At 37.2% G+C, this 11,071-nt stretch overlaps 1 pseudogene; it reads left to right on the forward strand.

Moving 5' to 3' along the window:
- The first annotated feature begins 10,362 nt into the window (after positions 1–10,362).
- Positions 10,363–10,481, forward strand: LOC113223534 (annotated as a pseudogene).
- Positions 10,482–11,071: the final 590 nt, after the last annotated feature.

Here is an 11,071-nt window from a genome sequence, read left to right on the forward strand (position 1 = left end):
CAGTAAAATGATTTCTATTCCTCTGGGTATATACTAGGTAATGGGATTGCTCAGTCAAATAGTAGTTCTGCTTTTAGCTCTTTGAGGTATTGCCATACTGCTTTTTACAATGGTTGAACTAATTCACACTTCTACCAATATTGTATAAGTGTTCCCTTTTCTCTGCAACCTAGCCAGCATCTGTTATTTTTTGACTCTTTAATAAGAGCCATTCTGACTATTGTCTGGTATGAAATGGCATCTCATGTGGTTTTGATTTGCATTTCTCTAATCTGTGATATTGAGCTATTTTTCATATGCTTCTTGGCCACATGTATGTCTTCTTTTGAGAAATGTCTGTTCATGTCAAAGGTCAATTTTGGCAGTGCTCCAGTTCTCCTCAGTATCTGTCCTCTTTGTTCTCCAGTCTTAGGCACAGACTGGGAGCATTGTTTTACGATTCATGCCTTTCATGGTGAAATTTGAGTCCTGTGTTGGAGGCTTCAGTATGACAGAAACTTCCTGAAGGGTTTTCCTACTGATGCCTGCTATGTCAGAGGCTTCTCCTCCTAAAGAGCCTCCAAAATAGGAGGCTTCAGTAAGGACAAAAAATTGTTCCTCATTAGCTACCTTGTCTTCAGCCATAAGGTAAAATGAGGCATTACTGGAGGCTCCATCAAGCAGGTTCTCCTTTCTTGGATTAATGGAAGGAGCCCAGTCTTTTGGGTGTTTCTGCTTTGAAGTATATCTTACTGAAATGTCTTACCTCTGCAGTTCATATGCAACCTCAAATGCAGCTCTCACTAATGTGTATCTGTTCACTAGGTGGCTAGTCTCAAAGAGATGACAAGAGCATCATTTACTCCCTATGCTCATCCTTGAAATACCTTACTTTATTGCTATGGAAACTGAGATCTGGCCAAAGTTTGATGACTTGCCCAGGCTGACATTAAAATACAGTTCTCTTCTACCACTCTTTTCTGTTTTCATGCTATATTCCTTGAGTTGATGACCACAAGATTATGTTTAGTATTGCCATAAAGTTGGAGTTGGGGCTTTGCATGCAATGGAAATGTTACTAAACATCCAAAGTTTACTGTCTTATTCACGTATATTCTGGATAGGAAAGTAAACTACTCAGGGAGCAGAAAGGATAAAATTTTAGTTTTTGTTAAAAAGGATTTTGTTATATAACTTCTGAATAATTGTCTTTTAACATTGTATTTACAAAGGCCTTTGTTTTTTGGTTAGATTTATGATATAGATTAGAAGAAATCTGATTAATTTTATTTTTGCTTCTTTTTGCAGCAACAAGATTAAGAAAATTGTTCATTCAATTGTATCATCCTTTGCAATTGGGTATGTGAGACATAGAAAACAACATGTATTAAGTATACCTGAGACTTAATGCATAAAAAACACCACGTATTAAATATATCTGAGACTTGGCTGGGTGCAGTAGCTCACGCCTGTAAACCCAGCACTCTGGGAGATCGAGACGGGCAGATCACCTGAGATCAGGAGTTCAAGACCAGCCTGGCTAACATGGTGAAACCCCGTCTCTATTAAAAATACAAAAATTAGCCGGGCATGATGGCGGGTGCCTGTAATCCCAGCTACTCAGGAGGCCTAGGTGGAAGAATCGCTTGAATCTGGGAGGCGGAGATTGCAGTGAGCCGAGATCACGCTATTGCACTGCAGCCCGGGTGACAAAGTGAGATGTATATATATATATATATATATACTTAATATTTCAATGAGAAAGATTGAAATAAAAAACAAAACCAAAAAGCATTTCCTGTTCATGAGTTGCTAAGTAGCTATGTGCCCCATCTGATGTAAACTAATTTATCATGGAAGTTTGGTTTAAGCTCGACTTTAAGACTTGCAAAGAAATGGCTTTTGCCTAAGATTAATAGTAACATGTTAATATTATTTTTCTTCCATCTGCACAAGTAAAGTTAATGAAAATCGAGTGTTAAAATTCTATAATTATAAGTAACGTGTTTTATTAAGTACCTTTATACATCCAGAATTACTCTTTAATTCTGGAAACAATTTACTTAGACTCTTCTCTACATAAGAGTAAGATTTCATACTATCATATAGATTTATTCAATATGATATAGATTTACACAATATAATTGTTTCCTTTGGAATTAATGATATTTTAACTTGAGCTGCAACTTTTTGAAAAGTACTTTGAAGATGTTCATCTTCATAGATTAGGCAAATAATGTAAACAATTTATGGGGTATGTGTTTAGAATATGTAACAGCAAGTTTCAGGAGGTACTTTAGAGTTCAGTACTATAAATACATATGGAATTGAATTATTTCTCATGTACCCATCACTGTACTAGAATTGTCCATAAATATGTAATCATGTACTTGTTGAAAATGTCACTGACAAAAAACTTGGTCTTTTAAGAACTTATGTTACTCATGCTTTCCTTTGGTTTTTATTAATAAATTCTTAAGAATTATCAAGATTAATAAGATTTTATTTTTTATGAGAAATGGGTATAAACTTCTTATGAAATTCTCAAATTTTAAGAAGAGTTCACAAACAGACACAGGTAATTTTAATTTTAATTCAGTTTTACTTTTCTCTCTTGAGGTGTTAGTGTGATGTTTCTACTATAAAAAGGCATGATAACATCTTGTGAAGTGGTTTGGTGGGAATTTTATTTATTAAGAACTGCTTCTATTGGATGAGAACAGTGATGTTTCTGAGATTCTATAACATTACAGTTTTTCCTGCCACTGGGCAGTTTAATACTAAATAATAACATTTCCGTACCCGATCATTGGCCTAAATATAGTATAACTGTAGGGACACAAGCCCCTTTATCTTTGCTGTTATTTATTTATTTATTTATTTATTTATTTATTTATTTATTTATTGTAGAATATTTGGAGTTTTCCTGATCTTATTGGATGTGGCTCTGATCTTTGCTGACCTAATTTTCACTGATAGCAACGTTTGTATTCCTTTGGAGTATCATTCTATTTCTCTAGCTATTGCCTTATTTTTTCTCATGGATGTTCTTCTTCGAGTATTTGTAGAAGGGTAAGTTTGATTATTTTTATAAAGCATAAAGCTATTTTGTACTTTTCTAAGAAGCACTTTAGGAGGCCAAGGCTGGTGGATCATGAGGTCAGGAGTTCGAGACCAACCTGGCCAAGATGGTGAAACCCTGTCTCTACTAAAAATATGAAAATTAGCTGGGTGTGGTGGCGGGAGCCTGTAATCCCAGCTATTCGGGAGGCTGAGGCAGGAGAATTGTTTGAACCCAGGAGGCGGAGGTTGCAATGAACCGAGATTGTGCCATTTCACTCCAGCCTGGGTGACAGGGTGAGACTCCGTCCCCCTCCCTCCAAAAAAAAAAAAGCAACGAGGATTCACCTCAAGCTGATTTAAAAGCCTTTGGGCCTTAGGAGAACCTTGGTGGTAGTCTGGCAGTACCCCCATGGCCTGTGTTTGAGTTTGGTAGCCATAGATTGATGCTCCTCTGCTTTTGGAGAGGTGTGGAAAGAGTGGGGAGGACTGCATCTTGTGGTTTGAGTGACAGTTCAACCAGCTCAGCCATAGCACAATAAAACACCAGGTAGAATTATAAGTTTTTGATCTAGGCCCTGATTCCCAGCACCTTTGGACTCACCCGGAGCCTGGGAGAACTTGCCATCCTGAAGGGAAGGACACAGGCCTGGCTGTTTTTACCATGTGATGATCGTAGAGCCCCAGGGCTTCAGCAAACTTATGCGATAGCTAGGGAGTGGTTACAGCAGGTTTTGGGCAAGACTCAGTGCTGTGCTGGCTTCACATCTGACCTAATGCAGTCTTAGTAGTGGTGGCCACAGGGGTGTTTGTGTCACGGTGAGTCAGAACAGAGAGGAAGACTCTGTTTGGGAGAAATTAAGGGAAGAAAACAAGACTCTCTTTTTGGTAACCCAGAGAATTATCCTGGATGTTGTCTAAGACCATTAAGGCAGTACCACATGAGTCTGCAAGAACTACAGAGTTTAGGAGGCTTGGGGTGCCCCCTAAAGCAGATACAACTTAGATCACAATAGCCAAGTTCTTTCCAATATCTGGAAAGCCTTCCCCAGAAAGATGGGTACAAACAAGCCCTGACAGTGAAAACTATGATAAATACCTAACTCTTCAATGCCTAGACACCAAAGAACATCTGCTACCATCAACACTATCCAGGAAAACATGACCTCACCAAATGAACTCAATAAGACACTAGAGGCCAATCCTGGAGAAACAGATATGTGACCTTTCAGACAGAGAAATCAAAACAGCTGTGTTGAGGAAACTCAAAGAAATTTAAGATAACACAGAGAAAAAAGTCATAATTCTGTTAGATACATTTAACAAAGATATAGAAATAATTTAAAATTATCAAGCAGAAATTCTGGAACCAAAGAATGTAATTGGCATAGTGAAGAATGTATTAGAGTCTTTTAATAGCAGAATTGATGAAGCAGAAGAAAGAATTAATGAGCTTGAAGGCAGGCTATTTCAAAATACATAGAGGAGACAAAGGAAAGAATGAAAAACAATGAAGCATGCCTACAGAATCTAGAAAATAGCATCCAAAGGGCAAATCTAAGCGATATTGGCCTTAAAGAGGAGGTGTAGAGAGAGAGGGGGCTTAGAAAGTTTATTCAAAGGGATAGTAACAGAACTTCCCAAACCTACAAAAAGATATCAATATCCAAGTACAAGAAAGTTATAAAATGCCAAGCAGATATAACTCAAAGAAGACTACCTCAAGGCATTTAATAATCACACTCCCAAAGATCAAGGATAAAGAAAGGATCTTAAAAGCAGCAAGAGAAAAGAAACCAATAATATACAATGGAGTTACAATACAGCTGGCAGCAGACTTTTTAACAGAAATGTTTCAGGCCAGGAGAGAGTGGCATGACGTATTGAAAATGCTGAGGGAAACAAAACATTTCCTCTAGAACAATATATTCAGTGAAAATATCCTTCAAAGTGAAGGAGAAATATAAAGACTTTTCCACACAAGCAAAAGCTGAGGGATTTCATCAACACCAGACCTGTCCTAGAAGAAATGCTAAAGGGAGTACTTCAGTCAGAAAGACAAGGACATTAATGAGCAATAAGTAACTACCTGAAGGTCTAAACCTCACCGGTAATAGTAAATACACAGAAAAATACAGAATGTTATAACACTGTAACTATGGTGTATAAACTACTCTTATTCTAAGTAGAGAGATTAAACTATGAGCCAATCAAAAACATTAACTACAACAACTTTTGAAGACATAAATGTTATAATAAGATATAAATCGAAATAACAAATAGTTAAAAAGAAATGAGACTAAGTTGTAGAGTTTGTATTAGTTTTCTTATTACTTTTTTGTTTATGCAAACAGTGTTATTTTATAAGCTTAAAATAATGGGTTATAAGATAGTATTTGCAAGCCTCATGGTAACCTCAAACCAAAAAAATACAATGGATACACAGAAAATAAGAAACATAAAACTAAATTATGTCACCAGAGAAAATTACCTTCACTAATGGAAGACAGGGAGGAAAGAAGGAAGAGAAGACTACAAAACAACCAGAAAACAATTAACAAAATGGCAAGAGTAAGTCCTTGCTTATTAATAATAACATTGAATGTCAGCAGATTAAACTTTTTAATCAAAAGACAGAATGGCTGAATGGATGAAACAACAAGACCTGGTCAGGTACGGTGGCTCACGCCTGTAATCCCAGCACTTTGGGGGCTGAGGCAGGTGGATCACAGGGTCAAGAGATGAAGACAATCCTGGCCAACATGGTGAAACCCCATCTCTACTAAAAATACAAAAATTAGGTGGGTATTGTGGTGCACACCTGTAGTCGCAGCTACTCAGGAGGCTGAGGCAGGAAAATCACTTGAACCCAGAAGACGGAGGTTGCATAAGCTGAGATCATGCCACTGCACTCCAGCCTGGTAATGGAGCAAGACTCCACCTCAAAAAAAACAAATAAATAAATAAAAGTAAAAACAAAAACAAAACGAAACAAAAAACACAAGACCCATTGATCTGTGGCCTATAAAAAACACTCATCTCCCATTAGTCTGAAAATAAAGGAATGGAAAAATGTATTCCATTCCAGTAGAAACCAAAAAAGAGCAGGAGTAGCTACCCTTGTATCAGATAAAATAGACTGCAAGACAAAAACGATAAGAAGAGACAAAGAATGTCACTATATAATGATAAAGGGATCAATTCAGCAAGAGGCTATAATAATTTTAAGTATATATTCATCCAGCATATATAGCCAATATATATACTGAGACTCGATGGCTTCCCTGCTGAATTCTACTAAACATTTAAAGAAGAACAAATACCACTCCTGCTTAAACTATTCCAAAAAGCAGAAGAAGATGAGGAAATACTTCCAAACTCATTCCACAAGGCCAGTATTACCCTGATACCAAAAGCAGACAAAGATGCATCAAAATAAGAAAGACTGGGAGCGGTGGCTCACACGCAATCCCAGTACTTTGGGAGGCTGGAGCAAATGGATTACATGAAATCAGGAGTTCAAGAGCAGCCTGGCCAATATGGTGAAACCCCGTCTCTACTAAAAATACAAAAATTAGCTGGGCATGGTGGTAGGTGCCTGTAATCCCACCTACTCAGGAGGCTGAGTCATGACAATCACTTGAACCTGGGAGGTGAAGGTTGCAGTGAGCCCAGATCACGACAGATGCACTCCAGCCTGGGTGACAGAGTGAGACTCTGCCTCCAAAAAAAAAAAGAAGATAACAGGCCAATATATCTGATGCATATTGATGCAAAAATCCTCAAAAAGATACTAGAAAGCTGAATTCAATAATGTATTGGAGAGATCATTCATCATGACAAATGGGATTTATCCCTGGGATACAAGCATGGTTCAAAATATACAAATCAACCAAAGTGATACATCATATCAACATAATAAATGATAAAAGCCATAAGATCATTTCAGTTAATGCTGAAAAAGTGCTTGATAAAATTCAACATTTCTTCATGATAAACACTCTAAAAAAAACTGGGGCCGGGCGTGGTGGCCCAAGCCTGTAATCCCAGCACTTTGGGAGGCCGAGACGGGCAGATCACGAGGTCAAGAGATCGAGACCATCCTGGCTAACATGGTGAAACCCCGTCTCTACTAAAAAATACAAAAAACTAGCCGGGCGAGGTGGCGGGCGTCTGTACGTCTGTAGTCCCAGCTACTTGGGAGGCTGAGGCAGGAGAATGGCGTAAACCCGGGAGGCGGAGCTTGTGGTGAGCTGAGATCTGGCCACTGCACTCCAGCCTGGGCGACAGAGCGAGACTCCGTCTCAAAAAAAAAAAAAAAAACTGGGTATAGAAGTAACACAGCTCAATATAATAAAAACCATATATGACAGACCCCCAGTCAGTATCACACTGAATGGGGAGAAATGGAAGAGCTTTCCTCTGAGATCTAGAACACAACTAGGATGCCCACTTTCACCAGTGTTATTCAACAGAGTACCAGAAGTCCTAGCTGGAGCAATCATAGAAGATAAAGAAATAAAGGGAATAAAAACAGAAATCTGAATTGGGAAGGAAGAAGTTAAATTATCCTTGTGTTTGCAGATGATATATTTTACTTGGAAAAAACGAACGATTGCACAAAAAAAAAATACTAGAATTGATAAATTCAGTAAATTTGCAGGATACAAAATCAACATACAAAAATCAGTAGCATATTATATGCCAGCAGTAAACCATCTGAAAAAAGACTTTTAAAAAGTGATCCTATTTACAATAGCCACAAATAAAATTAAAAACCTAGGAGTTAACTTAACCAAAGAAGTGAAAGATCTTTATAATGACAACAATAAAACACTGATGAAAGAAATTGAAAAGGACACCACAAAATGGAAAGAGATTCCATGTTCATGAATTGGAAGAAGCAATATTGTTAAAAAGACCCTACTATCCAAAGCAATTTATGCATTCAATGTACTCCCTATCAAAATACCAATGACATTCTTCACAGAAACAGAAAAAACAATCCTAAAATTTATATGGAGCCACAAAAGACCCAGAATGACAGCTATTCTAAGCAAAAAGAACAAAGCTGGAGGAATCATATTGCTTGAGTTTAAATTATACTATAGAACTATAGTAACCAAAACAGCATGGCACTGGCATAGACACATAGACCAATGGAAAAGTATAGAGAACCCAGAAACAAATCCACACACCTATAGTGAACTCATTTTCAATCAATGTGCCAACAACATACATTGAGGAAAAGGCAGTCTCTTCAACAAATGGTTCTGGGAAAACTGGATATCCACATGCAGAAAAATGTAACTAGACCCCTACCTCTCACCATATACAAAAATCAAATCAAAATGGATTAAAGGCTTAAAGACAAGACCTCAAACTATGAAACTATAACAAGAGAATATCGGGAAGAATCTTCAGGACTTTGGTCTGAACAAAAATTTCTTGAGCAATATCCCACAAGCACAGGTAACCAAAACAAAAATGGACAAATGGCATCACATTAAGTTACAAAGCTTCTTCATAGCAAAGGAAACAATTAACAAAGTGAAGAGACAGCCCACAGAATGGGAGAAAATATTTGCAAAATACCTATCTGAGAAGGGATATATAACCAGAATATATAAGGAGTTCAAACAACTCTATAGGAAAAAAAATCTAATAATATGATTTTTTAAATGAGCATAAGATTTGAATAGACATTTCTCAAAAGGAAACATACAGATGGTAAACAGGCATGTGAAGAGGTGCTTAACATTGATCATTAGAGAAATTCACAGTGTAGAAAACTACAATTAGATATCATCTCACCCTGGCTAAGACAGCTTATATCCAAAAGTCAGGCAATAACAAATGCTGGCAAACGTGGAGATAAGAGAACCCTCATACACTGTTCATGGGACTGTAAATTAGTAGAACCACTATGGGGAACAGTTTGGAGGTTCCTTAAAAAAACTAAAAATAGAGCCACCATGTGATCCAGCCATCCCACTGCTGGGTGTATACCCACAAGAAAGGAAATCAGTACATAGAGGAGATAATCTGCATTCCCATGTTGGTTGTAGCACTGTTCATGAGAGCTTAGGTTTGGAAGCAACCTGTGTTCATCAACAGATGAATGGATGAAGAGAATAGTAAATATACACAAGAGAGTATTATTTAGCTATACTTAGCTAATGTTATTATTTAGCTATACTTAGCTATATTTAGCTAATGAGATCCTGCCTTTTGCAACAATATGGATGGAAATGGAGATCACTATGTTAACTGAAATAAGGCAGGCACAGAAAGACAAACATCACATGTTCTCACTTATTTGTGGGCTCTAAAAAGGATAACAGTTGAACTCATAGACACGAGTAGAAAGATGGTTATCAGAGGCTGCGAATGGTACTAGGAGTTTGGGGGTGGGGAGGTGAGGATGGTTAATGGGTATGAAAAAATAGAAAAAAATGAATAACACCTACTATTTGCTAGCACAACAGGGTGACTACAGTCAATAATAATTGTACATTTTTAAATGATCGAAAGAGTGTAATTGGATTGTTTGTAACACAATGATAAATGCTTGAGGGGACAGAGATACCCCATCATCCATGATAAAGGTGGTTAATATGCATTTAGTTATATCTCTTACTATACTTAAATTGCCATATTGGTGCTTTAGTCATATATATGTGTCAAATGATGAATATAAATTTATTGTTTGAAAAGTTCCCATGAATGTTATATTTTTCCCTTAGTCTACTCTAGAACATGCATTTTAAATAATTTATGAAACTAGAATTCTTAATGGGGATCAGTTAATAGTTTGTGGTCTTTAAATATTCCTGTCTCTTCTTGCAGGGGAGATGAACTCATATTTTTCCATTTTATATTACAGGAGACAGCATTATTTTTCTGATTTACTGAACATTTTAGATACTGCCATTACTGTGATTATCCTGCTGGTTGATGTCATTTACATTTTTTTTGACGTTAAGTTTCTTAAGGATGTTCCCAGGTATGAAATACAAGACTCACCTCTCTTAAAAGTTTTCATTTATTTTTTGCATTTTCTGTGGCTTTTATTCGATACAATCTTTTCAACTTCAAGTGGCCTCATTTTATGCCAAATATGTTGCTTTAAAATGAAATGTGTAGGTAAATTCCTACATAGGTTGAAACTAAAAGAGTGTGGTATTTAGGGACCAGCGAAGAGTATACACACTAAGTACCAGTAATTGAATAAAAAAGATGGAGTAACCAAAGAAGGACTTTACCTCTTGTATTAACTTTAACTTCACTACATTTTGAAGTTCTCATCAAATTCCCATTTGTATCCTTTTTTGGCCTTTTGGCTAAGATCAAGTGTGATATTCTTATTAGTTTAATATCTGATACATAAAAAATTTGATATTGAAAACAATTCCCCTCTGTGCTTCAACTACAAATCCCTTACACATAATGTTCTGTCTGGGTTTTTCCCACAGCCAAGAGGGAATTTATTTGAGCATATGCAAAATTTGAGTGACTTCAATCACGATTTTCTTTTCCTTTTTTTTTTTTTTTTTTGGTTTTCTTTTGAGATGGAGTCTCACTCTGTCGCCCAGGCTGGAGTTTAGTGGCATGATATCAGACTCACTGCAACTTCTGCCTCCCCAGTTAAAGCGATTTTCCTGCCTCAGCCTCCCGAGTAGCTGGGATTACAGGCATGCACCACCATACCTGGCTAATTTTTGTATTTTTAGTAGAGACGAGTTTCACCAGGTTGGTCAGGCTGGTCTTGAGCTCGTGACCTCAAGTGATCTGCCCACCTCGGCCTCCTGAAGTACTGGGATTACAAGCGTGAGCCACCATGCCCAGCCTCAATCATGATGTTCTAAAAAATAGAAAACAGAACAGAAAACTAGGAGATGACATGTATAGCAACACAACAGTAGAGTTTTGCAGTATAGTTGTGGTAGAAACAAAGAAAGCTAAGGCAAAGTTAGAACTGCTGGGGATTAGGAAACTAAAGGGTGTATGAGGGCCTGGTGACTCTCTCTTT

Source organism: Piliocolobus tephrosceles, unplaced genomic scaffold (assembly GCF_002776525.5).
Source record: "Piliocolobus tephrosceles isolate RC106 unplaced genomic scaffold, ASM277652v3 unscaffolded_41715, whole genome shotgun sequence".
Lineage (NCBI taxonomy): Eukaryota > Metazoa > Chordata > Mammalia > Primates > Cercopithecidae > Piliocolobus > Piliocolobus tephrosceles.